Source organism: Benincasa hispida, chromosome 9 (assembly GCF_027475165.1).
Source record: "Benincasa hispida cultivar pf3 chromosome 9, pf3_genome.v1.1, whole genome shotgun sequence".
Lineage (NCBI taxonomy): Eukaryota > Viridiplantae > Streptophyta > Magnoliopsida > Cucurbitales > Cucurbitaceae > Benincasa > Benincasa hispida.
Window position 1 is genome coordinate 20,836,656 of NC_143486.1, and position 21,594 is coordinate 20,858,249.

Below are 21,594 nucleotides of genomic sequence, written 5' to 3' on the forward strand. Positions count from 1 at the left end.
AATCTCGCTCTCTCCTAAGATCTTGCTCTCTCACTCTCGCTCCCTCCTAAGATCTCGCTCTCTCAATCTCGCTCTCTCCTAAGATCTCGCTCTCTCACTCTCGCTCTCTCACTCTCTCCTAAGATCTCGCTCTCTCACTCTCGCTCTCTCACCCTCGCTCTCTCTCAATATCCCGCTCTCTCTGTTATTGTTGTTATTTTTCCATTAATGATTACTAGCTTTCGTTTCTTCTGGAGCAATCACAAACACCTTTTTTATTATGGATCTACTACCAGAAACTCAATGCATAATCTTAGCATTCAATGTGTATTCCTGAATAATCTCATTTTTCAATTATTCAACCATTTCATTTTACCAAGTTCAATGTTAGTCAGATTAGTTTATAATGATTGGTTCGAAGAACGTCTTGAAATTCAGGCGATTGCAGATGATATAACTAGCAAATACGTTCCTCCTCATGTCAACATATTTTATTGTCTAGGAGGAATTACGCTTACTTGTTTTTTAGTACAAGTAGCTAAATCTCACTCTCTCCAACATTCTCGCTTTGAATCTCGCTCTCTCTTGAAATCTCGTTCAACATCTCGCTCTCTCCTACTATCTCGCTTTGAATCTCGCTCTCTCCTTAATCTGCTTCAGCCCACTTATCTCCTTAATCGCTTTGAAGTTTCGACATGTGTGTAACCTTCGACAACCTAATATACAAATTTTTGTTCGTAAACAAAGCTAATTTGGAATTGTCTTTCATTCCAAGGCATAACTTGTATCCATGTGTTTCATATTCGCCTGGAGTTCGCTCCCAGAAATATAGTCATCCCCACCCCCTCACGCCAATCCCACAAGCCTCCGTCTAATTCGAAATGATAACAAAATGCATAGGTTGTTAGAAGCAGCTCGAGTACACAGATACATATAGTATACCATCTCATTACTTTATTTCCTCTATGAAGGAAAAAGAAAAGTAATAAACCTGCAATCTCGAGGGTGGATGTGTGTCGAAACTTCAACCTTCGACGACCTAAGCGAGATTCGCGAGATTTCCCTTGTCGAGGGTTGAAGTTTCGGCCTATGTATTGTTTCCAAGTTTTTCTTTGTTCGTCGAGTTCTTAACGTTCAACCTCCACATTAGTCGAGTTCTCAACGTTTGACCTCTAGCCTTGAACTCCCAAAACAACAATATTTCTCTAATAAGTTTCAAAACAATAATATTTTTCTGATAAATTTTAAAAACAATAATATTAATATTAAATGTTTGGAAATGAAAATCCAAAAAAGAAAAATGATTGGTGGTGGTAAAGAAGATTCTAGTTTATTTTCGAACACACAAACATATCAGACATGATGTCGTAACTGACACCATCCTATTCCCACGTTAACTAATATCAGATTTGACGTTATTTCCGCTGTCTTTCAAATTCTCCACTTTTTCCATAATGACGAACATATAGTGCAAAATAATTCACATATTCATTATATATATATATTCTATTCTATTGATGAATATATTGCCATTTTTTTAATGTATTCCTTAACAATTTTGTCATTTTTATTTGAGTCAGCTTATTCACTTGACTGTTAAGCTATCGAGTCTTCTAGAATTGATCGATTCGGTATATGAGGGGAGAGTGCGAGAGTTTCAAGCCAGCAATCCCTACTTTGATTATTTGAATTCTTATCAAAGGAATTGACGGAGGCCTGTACAAGTGGTAGAGCATGTGGTTTAATTCAAAAAACAAAACAATTTGGCAATTCTATCTATACTATTATGGGTTTTGACGAGTTATCTTTTTGTATTTTATATTGTATATGACTTTCAAATGATATTAAATAATTTTGAGTTAAATTATATTTCGGATTAACTTTTAATTTTATTTTCTTAGTTTATGTATTATAATTCTTAAATCTTGAACAAATATTCATGCTAATTTGAATGAGGTTAAAAATAAATATAGTATTTTTGTGATTTTTTTCTAAATTTAATTTCTTTAGAAATGAAAATTTTGGATTGAAAATAAAGTTGAAAATTGAAAAAAGTTAGAAATTAGAAAAAGCAGCACATTGACAAGCTTCATCATTCGTCGAAAAAATGAAATTGGCATGTGAAACTATACAATTACATGTAATCAGAATTATAAAATTGAAAAACTTGAATGGAGCTAACATAGTTAATTCTTTAAAAAAATAAAATCGAATTTTTTCCTATCAAAATTTCAAACCCATTGAAATCTTGAAATTATTATTATTATACTTTTTTGAAAAACCTTAGAATTGAAATTATAGCTCTATGCTTATAATTTTATATAAAAAGAAAATGAGGATTTTCAAAAATAAAAAGTAAGGGAACTATTTACTTAAAATAATAAAATTTAATTTTTTTTACAGAGATTGATAGAATAATATAGAAATCTATCGATATCTATCCCTAATAGAAACCGATAAAAATTTATAGACTCCAAATTTTTATAATTATACATTATCGTTATACAACTATTTTTTAAAACATCAGATCCCGATGATTTTTTTTTTAAAATAACAATAACGATAAACAGAAAAAAAAAAAAATAATTTGTCCTATTATTTTTTTCAATTAAGTTTTGACTTATTTTCAAATTAAAAATTTGTGTGATTCGAGACCGTAATTAGACTTCTAAATTTGGCCCATCCAATTTGCCCCCCCTTTTTATTATTATTTTTTATCCTTTTTCTTTTGTTAATTATGTCTTCCCCTAAAAAGCAAGACATAAGCAAATTCAATCATATTTTAAAATTCAACTGTCCTAATTTGATAAATATTTTAAATTTTAAGACTTAAACAAAAATATTATTAAATTCATGGGGAATTAAAAAATGGCCTGGTGTGTATAAATAATTGGTTTGAAATAATTATTTGGCAAAGTATGGGTACAGGGCCAATATAATTTGTTTTGTGTTACAATCAAAGTTCAACCTTATCCCTTAGAAAAGAATTTGGCAATAAATATATGGCCATTAGAATAATGATAATGCAATTGCTTTGTGGCCTTACATATTACACAAAGGGTGTGTCTATATTTCACAGGCTAAATGTGACTTTCTTTTAAATTATGTTTTACTTTACATTATTTTCATAGATAAAATAAATAAAAGGTCCAAATAAAGTGATGCAATTGCCTTTGCATAAAATGGATTCTTTTGAAACAAAATTGATTTTTCTATACAAATTAATGATTATTTAAACTGTATTTTGTATAGCTTTTCGAATGTTTTTAGATAATCAAATATTTCTTTTTATCTTAATTTAGAATATTGAATTAGTTTAAGAGTTTTTTTTTTTTTTTTTTTAATCTGTGGCTTGAATCCCACACTCTCTATTATATTAAAAGTTTTTTTTTTCTTTCAATAAACTCAAGGTGGATTATACAAAAATATGCTTACAAAATTAATGGAAAATCTGTGAAATATGGAATAAGATAAAATATAACTATAATTAATATAATCACATCTGAATTATTTAGTGTAAAAAATGGTTATTTATAGCATTTTTATAAAGATGGATGAAAAATATAAAAATAAATATTTTTAGCAGCATACCTTATTTGATAACCATTTGAGTTTTTTATTTTTAATTTTTCAAAATTAACTTTATAAATATTTTTGCCATCTCTAAATTTCTTGTTTAGTTATAAACTTTCTATCAACGTTTCAAAAATCAAGCCAAAAAAAAATTAAAAACATGTTATTGTTTATAGAATTTGACTAAGAATTCAACTCTTTTATCCAAAAACAATTGAAATCATGATAAGAAATTAGAAAGAAATAGACTTAGTTTTTAAAAACCAAATAATAATTAAAACATGGCCGAAATGGTTAAAATCATTATTGTCTGATTTAAAATCATACCATAATATAAAGCATGTTCGAGGAAAAAATTTAACAATTTATTTGTTTGATCAAAATATAATATGTTTTAAATTAAATTAAATAGAAGTATAATCATGTAAATTATGTAATCCCAAATTAGGTATGTCAACACACATGAGATGTTGGCACAAGTGGGTTATGAATTCATGGTGGAGAATTTTATAATTAGTTTATAAAAGGAAGAACAATAGAGAAATATTTCCATCCACATATTTTGTTGGTTGGTAATTTTAATATGTTGAACAACAAATTTGGTATTCGAATAATTACTATTCGAAAACAAATTAAAATTTAGTTTTTATGATTTTAAAAATTAGAATTTAATCTTTATGGTTTGGTAAAACATAATATAATCCATATAGTTTAATAAAATTTTCTGAAATAAATGAAATATTTATGAAAATTTTAATAGACTATTTATGAGAATTTTATCAAATTTTAAATTTTCTCAAATGAGAGAGGAAACGAATTTTGAATAAATGGTAAATTTGAACTCAAACTAATAATCTATACTATATTAAATGAGTTTATAGGTGGGGAATTTTTCCCTTTCTACTTTGCCCTCCATTCTTAAAACTTACCGCGGATGGTAATATTTGGAAGAGGCGGTGGGAGAAGGGGAAAAGAAGGAGAAGATTTAGATGAGATGAGAGAGTGGAGAATTTGGAAAAGTAAAAAACGTGGGAGAGAGAAATTTGGGAAAGTAAAAATGTGGGAAAGAGAATTTACTGTTTCTTTAAAGAGTGTATGTGGTTTTAGAAAAGCATGGTTTTTTTTTCTTTTTTTAGAAATAAAATGTGTGACTGGCTTTTAAAAAGCCATTTCTAAAAAAAAAATCAATCTTTATTAATGAGTGAATCATGCAAAGTACCTCACCCATGTTTTTATTTAATAGGGTTGGAAACGGGGTCGAAGCAGAGCAGGGAGGGTTTCCTTCCTCCATCCTCGATGGGGGATTTTATCTCCATCCCTGTCATTTCAAGGCAGAGACGGAGACGGAGATTCCCCGTTGGGGAAACGGGTCCCCACGGGGACCCATTCCCCATTTCCCTTTTATTTCTCTATGGAGACTTTTTTTATTTTTATTTTTTATTTTTTTTATTTTTTTTGTAAAATTATCTTTGGTTTGGGCTTGAACACTTTAGTTGGGCTTAAATTGGGCTAAATTAAAAAGTAAGCTAAATGTAAAAAATTAAATACCTAATATATATATAGAGAGAGAGAGAAAATATTTAAAAATCTAATTTTATATATAGAAAAGATATTTAAAAACCTAATCGGGGCGGGGTCGGGATCGGGGACGGGGCGGAGACACCCTCCCCATCCCCGCCCCGTCCTCGGTTTGGGGACCCTAAAGAGGTCCCTGGTTTGACCCCATCCCCGGTCATACCGGGGATTCCCCACCCCGATCGGGGCGGGTCCCCCTAGGGAATTTTATCAACCCTACTATTTAATGGTCCATCAGTTCGATCAGAAAATCATATATTTTTTTGGACGGTCCAATTGACGTCAGTCGACTGATTTTGTTATTGGACTTGGCTTTTTGGATTGTTTTTGCTCACTCTTAAAAGAGATTATTTCTTTTATAAGAAATAAAGAAATTTATAAGTTTTTATTTTTCATAAAGGAAACATCGAATCGTGTCAAGTTTGAGAATTCATAAATTCATTTTCATCAATTAAAAGGTAGTGTTTTTACCTTAAAATATATTATCCATTTTTTATAATGTTTTTTTTAAGAAAAAAATTAGTCGAGGAACTGTTAAATTCTTAGATTTGCATAATTTTGGTTGAATCTTTCATTTTCATCCATTCCTTTTTAAATTTTAGATGATTTAGAAGAATTTAATGATTAAATTTTAATTAGATGTGAATGTGCAATTTGATTTATCGCCGTCTTTTATAACTTCTTTCCTTTTTCTATCTGTACATGCTTTTGTCCCTCCCGAGATCGAGAATAAAGACTGTCATGTTCAACAAAATTATAAAGAGTATTGGAAATTATATTTCAAAAAAAAAAAAAAAAACTATTTCATTAAAAATGGAAATGTGAAATTAGTGAATAGTAAATAGGCAAGTGTAAATGAAGAAATTGAAATTACTCTATCTTCATCTATGATAATCCAAGAAATTGAGGAACCATTTTCTCTTAAAGTATAATATCATCCAATTGTATGAGACTAAATCATCTGCGATGAAAGGAAAAATGATAAATATTATGCTATTATATCGCTTTTGTACAAATTTTATTTCATAAACTTTATTCCAATTATATCATATTCATTATAATTTGATTCATCATTCTAATTTTATATTTTTCTTTCTTTCTTTACTTTTGGATTTCATGTCAATTATTAAAAGTTTAAACTCAATTAGAAGTATATTAATTAAAAAAATTATGTCCCTTTAAAAATTACGTCTCAGACATTTTCATCCACATTCTACATTGAAAATTAATTTGTAATGATAGATATATTGTTTTAAATATTATTTTTTTTAAAAAAAAATCATTTCATGTCAACACATATACAAACTATACTAAATAATAATATTCGATCAAATTTTAAAACTCATCATAAAAAAGTATGTAATAAAAAATTTTAAGCCACATGAATGGTGTCACGGTCATGCTTGTCCAAGGCGTGTTGTCCATGGCGCATATCCACCTCCACCTCTTTTTACTATGCTTTCATCTTATGTATTTCCTTTTGCTAGGTAGCTTACTTTTTATGTACTTTTCTTAGTGTGTGACCGCTCAACCATTTCCATATGCAAGGGTGGCAAATGTGTTTTTGTTCAAAATGCACTATATACGGGTAAACACTAATAATCATATCCTCATACTAGTAAGTTGTATGCTATAAAGTCGTGTTTTTGCTTATTGCTTTCTAGCTGTACGACTAATGTTCATTGTTTACACATGCTTTCAAACGTTTGTGAAAACATTTTCCTCTAAACCCGTTTTCTAAAACCTGTTATCAAGAACGGAGGTGGAGGTTGTGAGAAACACCCATTGTACCAACGGCTACTCGGATTTGGATTGGCTGACTTTTTCGAAGGCGAGAACAAGTGCCACACAATCGCCTCTAGACCCTTACAAAGGTGCGATTGTGACAGTTGGTATCAAAGCCAAGTTGGCTCGCGGAGTTGAGAAGCTGTGATCATGTCTGCTATGAAACATTTGGGCAAGTTCCATGTTGACCGTATTGGGGTTGATGCCCTAAATCTCGTAAGGTCTTGTAGTTTGTAACCACTTATATGAACAAACATTTTGTGATTTATAATATATGATATTTTATTCACTTTAGTTTATGAAATATTTGATATTTTAGTTGCATTAACCACAAACCAATAAACTAATATCCATGGTTATCGTTGTAACTTGAATATGTATATGGAGATGTACAAGTTGATCGTGTTTTAAGTGATAACCTAAATGGTCTGTGGTATATGGATTAAGGAGGGATACCTTATCCTTGTGACACTACGAGTGTGACCCGCTTTGTAGGTATTACAAATGTTGTAAAGTGCTACAAATGATCCGATCCTGATCATTCATGTATTTGACATGCGAGCGTGGATATTCTATACAAAGAAGTTTGTATAAGACCAGACCACGAAATTTTTAGTCTCATTATATAACGTCGTTCATAATTGAGATTTTCATTTCACTAGGATGACCATAGGTAACATGACCTTAAACCTGAGTGAGTTGTGAACTCCTACCTATGAAGGCACTCCTTTGATTTGCATGGGTAAGAGTGGCCAGATCGCTGACTTAACAAGCCTACCATTTTGGGCATTCGTCTGATTGGGAAACTGGGAACTCAGCTATACAAGATGAAATTCACTCATTCCCTAAAGCAAGGGTAAATAGATAAATTGCTCCCTTAAGGGCTGATTCCGAGGCTTGAACAATGTGGCGCCACACCTTCTCTTGGCCCGAGAAGGGTTTAGTCATAGTAGGACTATGATCTATTGTTCATTAGAGGAATCAGTGGTACTTAAGGAGTTAAATGTAATAATAGGGGCAAAATGGTAATTTGGCCCAAATGTACTTACGAGTGATTTGTGAAGGGTCATCGTACTATTGATTGGTTATATCCAATGGACATAGAAATATATTTGTAGTGCAAAGAGTGAAGTTGTCGGTCTTTAGTGGAGTGCAAGACAGTTAACGGATGGTGGATAATGTGATTAAAGAGTTTAGTCAATTATTCACGTACTATTGAAGCTTCAAGCTATAGGTCTATAAGGTCCCCTTGGTAGCTCAATGGATTCAAGCTGAGAATCAGTTTTTGGGTTAGTTTAAAATGCTCAAATTAACAAGAGGGAATTTTATTATATATAATATAATTAAATTAATTAAATTATATATAATATAATTAAATTAATTCAATTATATATGATATAATTGATATGATGTATTCGGTACATTATAATTTGATTGGAGGAATTAATATAAATATGATTTATATTAAATGCCATAAAAAAAGAAAAAGAACTATGGTTTATATATTGTATATGATCTAATATTAAAACTATAAGTTATAAATATAATATGATAAGTTAGTTATTGTATTTATTTATAATTTATTAATTATATGATAATTAAATTTCTTTTTCTCCAATAGCCAACCTTAGTGGGTGGTTATACATTTATTATGGCTAAATAGGATAAAATGAAAAATAGTTTTTCAAATTATTTCTACAAAATGTCTCACATAATTGATTATTAAGTGACTGCATGATAGGATCGAGTTTACTATACGATAGTACTCTTTTCTAAATGATCGAGCGTCGAGTCTATGCGACATACTTCTTTCTTCTACACGATAGTGCAACCTATTACTCGATCGTCTCCTACTTCTCCATTCCTCTTTCCCTCTATCCAAAATATGCCAAAGCCCACAACTCTCGGATTCTCACATCGAGAATATCAATGTAATCTTCTAATTTTGTCCGATTGTTCGAGGATCGAGTTTATACTCGTTGCTGGTGTTCGAGGGAGTTTAAGTTCGAGTTCTTGTTCGTTGCGTTCGAGTTTGTTCGAGGGATATACGTGAAGAAAGAGTTCTTTAAAAGTATTGTCTCTCTTATCCTTTGTGTTTGATTTGAAGCATGCTATAATTTATTGATTAATGCATAATCTATTTAGTATAATTGTAAATGTTTGAATTCTTTCACAATGAAGTTTGGGACGATCTGCTTCCGCTCAAAGGTCCTCTATATTTAGAGTTTCTTCAGACCGGTTGGTTGAGATAGAAGAATAAATGCTTTATCTAATAAAAGTCCTTGATCAGGTTCGGTTCCTAGAAACTCGATTACAGGAAGTGTCACACCCTGCCCCAAGCCCGCACTCCTGAACCTGAGGAGAGGCATGATATTAACTGATGCTACTTTGGTTAACCTACTAGTTTCCTTTTAGTAACCTTACTTATAACAGCAGCGAAAAAATATTACATGCTTTAATTAGAAACTAGTTTATAAACTCAAGTTACTTTTACATGAAAGACGTTATCTCGACAACCAATCTCATTTAATACTATTTCTAGACTTGTTGCAGACCTTAACCAACATCGCAACCTAGACTCGTCAGCTACCTGCAAGAGAAACATAGAGACAAACCATAAGCTTTACAAAGCTTAGTGAGTGGTAAAACAAATACAAGTCTTTTACAAGCATTAGAACAAGGTTCCCACGCGAACCCCCACCATACCATGAAGCTTTCACAAACTCACCTACACACATGATAAATGGTTAACATTTCATAACTAAAAATATCAATCTATGTGTACATAGTTCTCCCTTTCATGGGCTCAGAAGCTAGGCTCGTCAGCCCTCTGACCATCCTATTTCAAGGTTTTTCCGTCCCACAGGCTCAGGAACTAGACTCCTCGGTCCCCTGACCATCATGTAAGGATTTATTTTGGGCTCAGGCTCTAGGTTTATAGACTCTCTGACCATCCCAACGTCATACACATCTGATAGCATAAACTACAACATATTAATTCATAGCAATCTTAAAAGAGCAAAGGAAGAAATCACTCACAGTGATTGAGAACTTTCTTCCCAGTTCACCCGGTTTCCCTTGTTCCTCCGCTGGACCCTATTTCACGTTTAACTTTAAGCTTAGATTACTCACTCTTTTGGGCCTTATCTCAAGACATTCCCCTCTTCAAAAATGTGTGAAAATGTCTATAATACTTTAAAGTTTCGCCTTAAAATTCCTTGGCGAAAGTTCTGAGTCTCAAGTTTATTCCTCCTGGCCCGACTGTCTCCTCATTGGTGAACACCTCTCAGTTTTCCTTGAATTTGACAACATTAGAGTTAGAATTGTGTTAAGGCAGCTCTCACACTGAAACTACACTTAATTTAGAAACTTTTGGTCTAAAAATCACCTGATTTGCACAAGCAGTTTGGAAAAGCTTCTTGTTTGAAGTTAGCCTATGCGTCTGTCCGTACAACCCTGTTCCCTTCGGCACCTTTGCTTGCAGCTCCGCCCGAACACCACCTGCCCTCCTTTGAATATCTCTTATTCTTTTCTTTCTTTGTGGTTTTTATGTACTTAATTGATGTATGGATTGAAGTGAGGCATTCTCCCCCTTTTATAGACGTTCAACCCTTCGTTTTTCTTCGACACCTCTTCCCTTGATCACATCCAAGTGTTTTCCTTATCTTCTGCCAACTCCCAGCCTCTTCCACCTCCTGCTTGAGGTATCTTCACCTTACACTATCAACGCATCCTCCACATCAACGCAATCTTAAGTGTCCTCCTCCTCCATAGCCAACACTTGAGGCTTAACTTTGCATGTCTGCTCATGCACCCACCTCATTTTCTTAAGGCCTAAGACTCCTTCCTAGCAAGACACATGTCGGGATGACGTCCTTGGATGCATCCATCCCTCCTCATATACGTTTGTCCCACTCCATATGCGATCATCTAGCCACGAATGCGCCCATCTGATTACCGCAACATTCTCATGTCCGGACACATCACATGGCGCATGCGTCCAACCTGGCTTGTCTTACCGCCGCATAGTTCATCGCCTAACGCTGTTGCCGCATACAACCAATGCATAACGTTGCCGCATACCACCGACGCATAGCATCACCATGTGACACCAATGCATAGTGTTGTCGTATACCATCGATGCATACCTTTTGCCGCACAATGCATAGCACCGTCGCATGACGCCAGCACATAGTGTTTTCGTATACCATCGACGCATACCTTCACCCGCACAACGTATAGCACCGTCGCATGATGCCAATGCATAGTGTTGTCGTATACCATCGATGCATACCTTCGCCCGCAAAACGCATAGCACCATCGCATGACACCAACACATAGTGTTGTTGTATACCATCGACGCATACCTTCGGTCGCACCTCTTCGCATCGACGCAAGCATAGCATCGCCGCATGCCCTTGCACTGCATGCCCTCACACTGCATGCCCTCGCGTATCACTGCTGCGTCCATCGCCGCATGCCTCCATCGCTGCATCCTCCATCGTCGCATCCTCCATCCATCGCCCATGCTACCAATGCATCTCTTCGGCCGTAAACCATCGGTCGCATACTCTCACGTAGCAAAGATGCCGCATACCTGATCAATACGTGCGCATGTCTCCAGCACCTTGCGCCCATGTGCGCACAATCTAAGGTTGCCACATCTATCGCATAGCAACACCGCATTCCTCGGTCGCATCGTAGTACCACTCAACCATTGCATCCATCACATCCATTGCAACCATCGCACCACATGTGTTGTTCTAACCTCTCAAGACAGTGGCTACCGCATGCGTTGTTCTTAGCCATACTTCAGCCTCTCTCCATGCCCAAGTAACCTCTTAATACTTCATGGCCAATGCATGGCACCACCCCAATGCATTGTCCAACACTTTGTCATTTTTCTCCTTGGCTTCCAACGTATGATTATACTTAGCCAAATTTCACTAGTTTTGGCTTATTTCCAAAGTTATTTAACAAATCCTTTTAATCACTTAGAATTTTCCTACTCTTTATCTCAAGATCTAACTCATTCTTAGTTAATCTCTTTTATTTCCTGCCATGAAAGGGAAAATGGAATTTTGGGTTTCATAGGAAGCCTCTGACAAGGCCGCTGAAATCGACGCGGTGGCTGGGCGCTTAGTGGGATGCCTGTCAGGGAATTGTTAACAAGGGTTGAGACCCTAGAGGCAAAAGCTACGAGAATTGGCAGTTTCAAGCGTAGGGATGACTCGTCGGGCTCTGTTGCGCTTGTGGAGGAGCGTGTCGAAGAACTAGACAACTCGCAGAAAACGATAATTTAAATGGTGACTAAATTATCAGAAGACTTTCGAGCCACCCTCGATTTTGTCTGAGCAAAGATCGTGGATATCAGTGCAAGAGTTAACCTTACCATGAAAGCGGTGGGAAATCAAGCCCCAGCTAGGGGTGTGGTCCAATTCAACAGGGTAAAAGTACCCAAGCCTAAGCTCTTTTGTGGGGCTTGTGATACGAAAGCGCTAGAAACTTTTATCTTTGATATGGAGCAGTATTTTAACACAGCGGCTGAGGAATCAAAGATCACGTTAGCGACAATGCATCTAGCAGAGGATGCCAAGTTATGGTGGAGGACCCATTTCATGGATATCCAAAAGGGTCGGTGCACCATCAACATGTGGGAAAGACTGAAACAAGAGTTACGTTCTCAGTTCTTCCTCAAGAATGTTGAGATTATGGCAAGACGTAAGCTACGGGAATTAAAATATACTGGCACTATTAGGGACTATGTGAAACAATTTTCCATGTTGATGTTGGACATTAGAGATATGTCTAAAAAAGACAAAGTTTTATATCTTGTCGAAGGCCTGAAGGCAAAAACAAAATTGTATAAACAAAGAATACAGGATCTCCCAATCACATATGCAGCAGTCGAATGATTGTTTGACTAACTAATGAACCTCAAAAAGTGAGGCAACACTCGAGATCCCTTAATAGAGGGAGAAAGAGCAACGGTTCGAGGCCATCGCGAAATAGTGGGGGAGAAAGAGACACTAGTGGGGATGACAAACCTCCTCAGTAGATGACTAGAAATACTTGGCGGGGGTAGAATTTTTATGGCCCATATTTTATTATATATGTAAGAGACAGTACAATGCGAGCGAATGTCCGAAACGAGCAGCCTTTAATGCTTTTCAAGGCTCATTGGCCTCGGACTCGAAAGGCAAAACTGTTCAGATAGAGGACGAGAATATACAAGCAGGGGAAGATGGAACCCCACGAGTTAGGGCCCTAAGATTTTTAGCTACCCTCCAGAAGAGTATGGAAGAAACGAAGGAACCCTTAAAAGATGGGTCAACCATAGAGCAGCCAAAAGTACCATGGTCGACTCGAGAGCCACTCATAATTTTATGTTTGAAGCAGAAGCCAGACGGTTGAATCTCCTTTGGGAAGGAGATGCAGGTAAAATGATGAACTCTGCGTCCTTGCCTATTACAAGAATGGTGAAGAGAACAGTCGTAAAGTTGGGGGATTGGAGTGGCCGTGCTGATTTCGTGATCGTCAAAATGGATGATTTTAACATGGTGTTGGGGATGGAATTCTTGCTTGAGCACAAGGTAATATCGATACCTCTCGCCAAGTGTTTAGTGATCATAGGGTCAATGCCTACCGTTGTGCATACTGGGGTCAAACAACCGGATGGGATAAAGATGATCTCGACCTTCCAGCTGGAGAAGGATCTTACCTACGAGTCAGTTGAATCCACGGAAGAGAAGACCCCTCAAGACATTTTGTGTGTCTTGGAAAAGTGTGGCATTGTCGAGCAGGACAATTTAAATAAGTCCCTGCCTCCAAAAATAAAAAGAAAGAACCCTAAACGCAGAGAGTTCCTTCCAGGCGACGAAGTTTAGGTGAGATTGTGCCTAAGACAGGTTCGATGCCGAGGTTAAATAGAACATCACCTCGTGAGTAGTTATAGAGAACCAGTGGAAGTCATTGAAAAGGTTGAAAGCCTCTTATTGGGTGCAATTACCATCGTGGATGGAGATTCATCCTGTCCATCCACGTAAGTAGCATCAGGTAACCATACATGAATAGGAAATTGAGCAGATTTAGAAACTGCACCTGCAAATAATAGGACAGTGCACAAAGTAATAAATAATAAATTCACCACATTATTGTCAATCAAGTTATTGAAGATTTTAAATAAATCCCGAAATTCAAAACTCCCCGTTGTCCAATAAAGACCTAAAATCCCTAATAATAAACCAAAATCCCCTACGCAATTAGTTATAAATGCCTTTTGACAAGCATTTGCCACAGTAGGTCGAGTGAACCAAAAACCTATTAATAGATAAGAATACGTTCCAACCAATTCCTAAAAAATATAAATTTGGATCAAATTCGAACTAGTAACTAATCCCAACATTGACGTATTGAACAAACTCATATACACAAAAAATCTCAAATACCTTTGTTCATGAGACATATAATTGTCATATACGCAAAAAATCTCAAATATCTTTGATCATGAGACATATAATTGTCAAACCCTATTATCTCGACCATGCCAATGAGCAATGTAAGGTGTGACCTGTTTGCCTGCCACGACGAAGAGAATGACAGAGGAAGAAATCGATGAGAACCTTACTAGAAGAAGTGACAGAGTTGGAAGACCAGGACCAGGTTTGGAAGAGTTCCTGGAGAAGTGGAAAAGTCTCCAAGACAGAGAAGTTCGTTGGGAGCACGCGAAATACCTTAAGGCAACTGCTCAACAATTTGCTGAGTTTGAGCAGAGTCGATTGACGCGGACGTCAACCAATTGAGTGGGGGAGAATGTCACAGTCATGCTTGTCCAGGGCGTGTTGTACATGGCTGCATGTCCACCTCCACCTTTTTTTACTATGCTTTTATCCTATGTATTTCCTTTTGCTAGGTAGTTTACTTTCTATGTATTTTTCTTAGTGTGTGACTGCTCGCCCATTTCCATATGCAAGGGTGGTGGATGTGTTTTTGTTCAGAATGCACTATATAGGGGTAAGGTAATCGTATCCTCATACCAGTGAGTTGTATGCTATAAAGTCATGTTGTTGCTTATTGCTTTCTAGCTGTACGACTAATGTTCATTTTTTACACATGCTTTCAAACATTTGTGAAAACCTTTTCCTCTAAACCTGTTTTCTAAAACCTTTCTCAAGAATAGGGGTGGAGGTTATGAGAAATGCCATTTTTCCATCAGCTATTCGGATTTGGACTAGCTGACTTGTTCGAAGGCGAGAACAAATGCCGCAAAATCACCTTGAGACCCTTACGAAGGTGCGATTGTGACACATGACACGTGTCTTTCATCTAGTAATAAATAAATGGTAAAAGTAATGCCTATAACTTGCTTTGCTAGGTGTTAAACAAAGTTTCATGATTAGAGAAGGAAGTGATCCTTGATATATAAAGTATAACACTTATCTCTAATTGATATGAGACTTTTTTTTGGTGACTACAAAACCAAAATTACTAGGGTTTATACTTTAAACATTGACTTCAAAAAAATTAATAAATAACTAAGTATCAATTAGAATATATATAACTTTTTTTAGAAACTAAAATTTAATGGCCCATTTGATAACGTTCTCATTTTTAATAAATGGACTTGTTTTGTAACTGTTCCCATTTCTATTTTTTTTTTTTAATTTTAAGAAAAGCTTCTAAAAAAGGGTCAAATTTGAGAAGCTACATAAAGTAGTTTTTCTCGTTCTAGTTTTATTAGTATTTTGCTGTTCCCACAAATAATCATTATCAGCTTTTGATGTATTGGTATCATGGTTTGAATCTCACCTAAAGCCTTTTCTTTTTAGTTTTTTTTCTTTCTTTTTTTTTTTTTTTTTTTGATGAATCTGTTTTCTATATTACATTTCTTTTGTTTGTTTAATTATATTTTTCAACTTTCCTTTATTTATATATTATTTCCAATTTTCCAAATTTCAATATTTTTCAATATTTTATTTTTAAGAACCTTTTTATATATTATATTTCTTCTATATTTATTTATTATATTTCTTAACTTTCCTTTATTCATATCTTAATTTAATATAGAATTATGAATTTTCTAATATTTAGGTTTATATATTATTTTAATCTTCAATTTTCAAGTTTTCAATTGGTAAGTTTCAATATTTTTTAATTTTTAAATTTTCGAATTTTAAAATTTGAAGAGTAGTATTTTGAATTAGATGTGAATTGAAATTATTTAAGACATGGACTTGAGTGAGAGATGACATTGCTGTTCAAATTTGTACAACATATGAAGGATAGATACAACTTTGTTTTTTGTATTTTGTTGTGTATCGAGACTTATTTGTATTAGACAATATATAATTTTGATAATTTCTTTTTCAATGTGTTATGTACGACATATATTCTTTTTATATTATATTATTACAAAAAAAAAAAAAAAGAACGAACAATGAGAAACAAGAAACATTTATCAAACAACTTTCTGTTTCTTTTTCTTTTCCATAAACCGAAAATAGGAATAGTTATCAAATATATTCTTGTTTCTAATTCTTAAAATACAAGAATCAGGAAACAAGAAACAATAAACAGGAAACGAGAAATGGAATATAAAAACGTTATTCAACGGGCCCTAAAATTACCCTTTTTTAAAAGTTGTATAGTAAATTTGTTTTTGTTTCCTATTATGACATTATATAATGAATATAATTAAATAACACAATTTTTTTATAAAAAAAATATTTAATGTTAAAGTAATTATTATTTCTTTTGAAAAGCTCGTATCTAAAAATTAAAGTACGTTTTAAAATGTACTTCTATATTCACTATAAAAATTAACCTTAATTCAACATTTTACAAGCATTCGATATTAAAATACAAAACTGCTTTAAAAACCAACAACATCAAATTACTTTTGTAGAGATTCATGAGGTGTTTGGTTCACCAACAAGAGTTGAATTAAGTTGGTATAATATACCAATTTATTGTTTGGTCTACCAACTTTAAATGTTGGTAGAGTTGAGTTTGAATATTTTACCAACTCACCCCAACTCTCCATTCTTCCAATATTTTCAATGGTTTCACCCATCGGCCACTATCATGCTCCGACAACCACCTTCAATGATAACTTCGACGACCAACTCTGAGCTTCGACAACCACCTTCAATGACAACTTCGGTGACCAACTCCGAGCTCTGACAACCACCTCCGATGACAACTCCAACGATGAAATCCAAGCTCCGACTGTTGGGAATGGTGTCCTAAATCTCCTTGTAATCTTATAGTTTGTAAACTTTGTATAAACATATTGTTTTTAATAAAATAAATGTTATTTTATAGGCATATACTCAATCCATTAAACTAAGATCAGAGGTTATTTCATGTAATTTAAACAAGTATGTAGAGACATGCAAGTGGATCTTGTTTAAATAATAACTTAAACAATTTGTAGTAGATGGATAAGGTTGGGTATCTTATCTTGGTGACACTATGGATACGGCTCGCTTTATAGGTGTTACAAGTGTTGTAAAGTGCTACAAATGATCTGATCTTGATCATTCATGTGGAGACATGCGAGCGGGGGTATCCTATATAAAGAGTTTGTATAAGACCAGACTACGAAATGATTAGTCTTTTTATATAAGGTCGTTAATAATAGAGATTTACATTTCACTAGGATGACCATAGGTGACATGACTTGAATCCTGAGTGAGTTGTTTATTCATAACAATGTGTATAATTACAAACAGCGAGACTCCGGGAGAATTAAGACACCAATCCCAACAGATACATTATAGCTTATTGGGAGGAAATAAATATTTGAATGAAATTCAAATATATTTTCTATGAATGTTATTCATAGTTGTTAAATTTAATATAAATGAGATTTATATTAAATGTCATTTAAAAGAGAAAAAAAAACTATAGTTTATATTGTATGTGATACAATATTAAAACTATAGGTTATATGTTATATGTGATATAACATATAATTTAATATAAATATAATATGATAAGTTAGTTATCATATTTATTTATATTTTATTATTATTATTTAAATAATATTCCCCATCTTTTCTCTCCAACAACTTTAGTGGGTGGTTTTGGTTTTTATTGCAAAAAGGAGAATAAAAGAAAAGTAGTCTTTATTCTTCTTCTTTACGATTTGCTATTGCAGATTGAACGTTTGAGAAGTGTTCTGTGATGTTGTGTTTTTTATAGAACTTTCTCAATCTTCTTCTTCCTCCATCAAATCTTATCCCTCATAACCAAAATAGTCATAGCACACCACTCCTAGGTTCTCACCCCCGAGAATACCAAGGACTCTTTGTGGTTGTGTCTAGGTTACTGTTCGAGGTTTCGTTGAAGAAGGTCTTCAAGGAGGAACGCAACTGTTCGAGGGAGTTTCGTGAAAGAAAAGGTCTTCAAAGGTAATGTATCTTCAAACCTTGTTTCTTATAAAAAGCGTGCTATAATTTAAATTCTAAATTCATATCTGTTGTATGTTTACTGTAAATTATGTTTTCAATAATTAATGAAATTTGGACGATCTGCTTCCGCTCAAGGTTCTCTTCAATATGAGTACCTTCAATAGCATCATGCCTCAGGGAGAAGGATGATTGTCCAAACCCACGTAGAGATTCCATAATCTCTTTGGAAGTATACATGTTGTTGTGTTTCTCAGCCAAGACATCAGATATGCTGGCAAGAATGTAGACATGGGCTTTCTCATTCGCCTTCGTCCATCTGTTGTATGCTTCCCGAACAGTTCGGTTTTCATTTGAGCTAGAGATGGGAGGAAATTCCTCTGTCAAAACGAACCTTAAATTGTCTATCACCAATATTGTATTCAAATTTGATTTTCATGTAGCATAATTGTCCCCAGTTAATTTATCCGAAGCCAACAATTGTACTAATGAATTTGTCATTTTGAAAATATAAATAAATTCTTTGTTAGTGAATTGCTTTTAAACCCAATCATGTTTTAGCAAAGTAATAATTTACTCAAATTTCATTATTTTTACAATGATACTATAGTGAGTCAGAATAAGTACTACCGAGGGGCATTCAAATACTCTTTCACTAAAGCAAGACATTTTTTACTAAATACTATCTTCAGAATAACTCTTATTCCTATAGTCATTTAACTATCGTTTTTTGTCATAACTTACTAACACTTTAGTAATTCCGTAAGTATAACCTTCCATTTTCAGACCTCAGAGTTCGGCCCCAACGATGCTACCGAGTTGGAAAGTCAAGGTTGGAAAACAACCCAAGAAATTCTATCCATTTCTGGAGTTTGAGTTGTTTTGAATCCTATGTTACAACCCTCCAAGGGGATAGCCATCGTTAAACAACTAGTAAGGGCCGCCTAAAGCTAACTAGCAGGCGCAACATAGGAATATCACGTTCCAAACAAAGGGAAGAGACCGCAGGATGTGTTGATAAATATCCTTCACCCACTTACTATAAACTACTTCCCCCATTCACCTTAATTTTGACCCATACAAACACTTTCCGAGTGGAGGTCACTCCTAGGGTGACACGAAGCATTGTATGAATCTCATGGTGTGAACGTTCTAGGGACATGAGAGTTGAAATCAATATATCGTATATTTGATTTTACATTGAACAACTTTCCTTCATTCACCTTGATCTTTACTCATGAAAACACTTTCCGAATTAAGGTCACTCCCAGGGTGACACGAAGCATCACATGAATCTCACGGTGTGAAACTTTTAGGACGTGAGAATCAAAATCAAAACATCACTTTTGATTTTACTGCGAACAACTTCCTCTATTCATCATAATCTCGATTTATGTAAAACACTTTTCGAATGGGGGTCACTCGTAGGGTGACACGAAGCGAAACATGAATCTGGATTGTGAACTCTTAGGGACGTAAAAGCTAAAAATAACATCACATATGTTATTAATCTCCTTATTAAATTTCCACTGAAGTGTTCTAACAATATCATATATGCTATTAAACTCCCACTGAAGTGTCCTAACATTTGTTTGGGTATATCTTTACTTAGGAATGTTCTGGCTAATTAAACAACCTAAGTCTAGGTATTTATCCAAGTATAACATTTATTTTAGGATTTAACCTACGATGTCTAGGTGATAAACCAGTTTTAAAACCTCATACCACTCACGTATTGATCACAAATCTGGTTAAAAACGCTCAATTATTCGGCAATAATCCCTAGGTAGGAGGTGTTTCTGTTAGGGTTGATGCCCCATGTAAGAGTGTAATAACATGCAGTGGAAGTAACAAGGATCAATAAGCATTCAAATTCACTAATTTTGGTACAAACTAAAGCATGCTCATCTAAATAAGAGGGTTTTGGATCATACCTTTGAAGAACTCTTCAAGATCTAGATCAAACAGCAGCAGTCTTCTTCAAAGATTACCATGAACCACCTTAAGATCTTTCCTACTATCCTCTTGGAGCTTTAGACCAAGTTGTGGGACTCAAGAACAACTTAAAGCAATGTAAAACGCAAGGAGGAACTAACAACACTCAGTTTTTGAAGAACTCTTCTTCAACCGAAATTTTCTCTCAAATTTCTGTAGAATGCATGCCTCAAAATCACTCCATTCTTCTTTATTTATTGTAGATGAACATCCAAAGAAAAAATGTGCATAGCTTGCAGCTCATGCTTGGAGTTAATGGAGAAGAGGTAGTTGGTTTTGTGTGGGCGTGAAGAAGATGATAATGGAAAACCATGAAAAACTATTTTGTGCATGTTTTCCAATTTTCCAATTTAATCTCAAAGTAAAAATTTTGATTTTAAAACTAAAAAATAATTTTCTAAAATTAATTTCATAAATATTAAAATTATTTAAATTAATTTTTAAAAATATTTAAATTAATTTTTAAAAATATTAAATTAATTTTTACACAAAACCATCTTCACATATTTAAATCATATTTAAATATATATTCTCATAATTCGTTTAATTTTAATTTGAACGTTTCAAATTAATTTCTCAAGCTACTCTAAAGCTTAACCATTTACGAGCTAGTTGGGGAACCTCGCGGACCTATGCACCATGGGCTCCAACGATTCAAGATTAATCAGCTAAACTCATTAGACCGATCTAACTCCCGTTTATTAACTAATGGGACACTCCACTATAGCCCATAGTTGAATTCCCCTCACTGTAGATATATTATGTCCACTTTATAAACATAATCAGTAAGTCGATCCTTCACAGGTTGTTCGTAATTACAGTTAGGTCAAGATAACCGTTTTACCCCTATGAATACATCTTGCTCCTTAAGTTCCCACTGACCCTCTAATAAACAATTTTGTTTCATAATCCTTATGAATCAAATCCTTTCTCTACCATGAGAAGGCGGGGCCCGAATTGTTCAAGACATGGAATCAATACTTAAAAGAACAACCTATCTGCTAACCCTAAATCGGTTAGAAGTGAATTCCATCTTGCAGAGCTATGTCCACAGCTATTCATTTGGTCTTATCCCCAAAATAGGAAGCTTATGTAGGATCTAAAGGCAACACTAGAGGGGGGTGAATAGAGTTGACTACCATTTTTTTAAAAATAATTTTATCTTCAAACAATGCTCAATAAAGTTAACCCACTAATTTGATTAAAAAAAATTTATGCAAGACAAAACTTAAATCATGCAAGCTATGATAACTTCAAATTTAAAGACAATTTAATC

The 21,594-nt window shown here is 34.2% G+C and overlaps 1 long non-coding RNA gene across 1 annotated transcript; it reads left to right on the forward strand.

Moving 5' to 3' along the window:
- Window positions 1–18,056: 18,056 nt before the first annotated feature.
- Window positions 18,057–18,873, forward strand: LOC150033682 (uncharacterized). The gene is made up of 2 exons (XR_016532449.1): window positions 18,057–18,326; window positions 18,462–18,873. It is a non-coding gene; the product is annotated as an uncharacterized LOC150033682 (long non-coding RNA).
- Window positions 18,874–21,594: the final 2,721 nt, after the last annotated feature.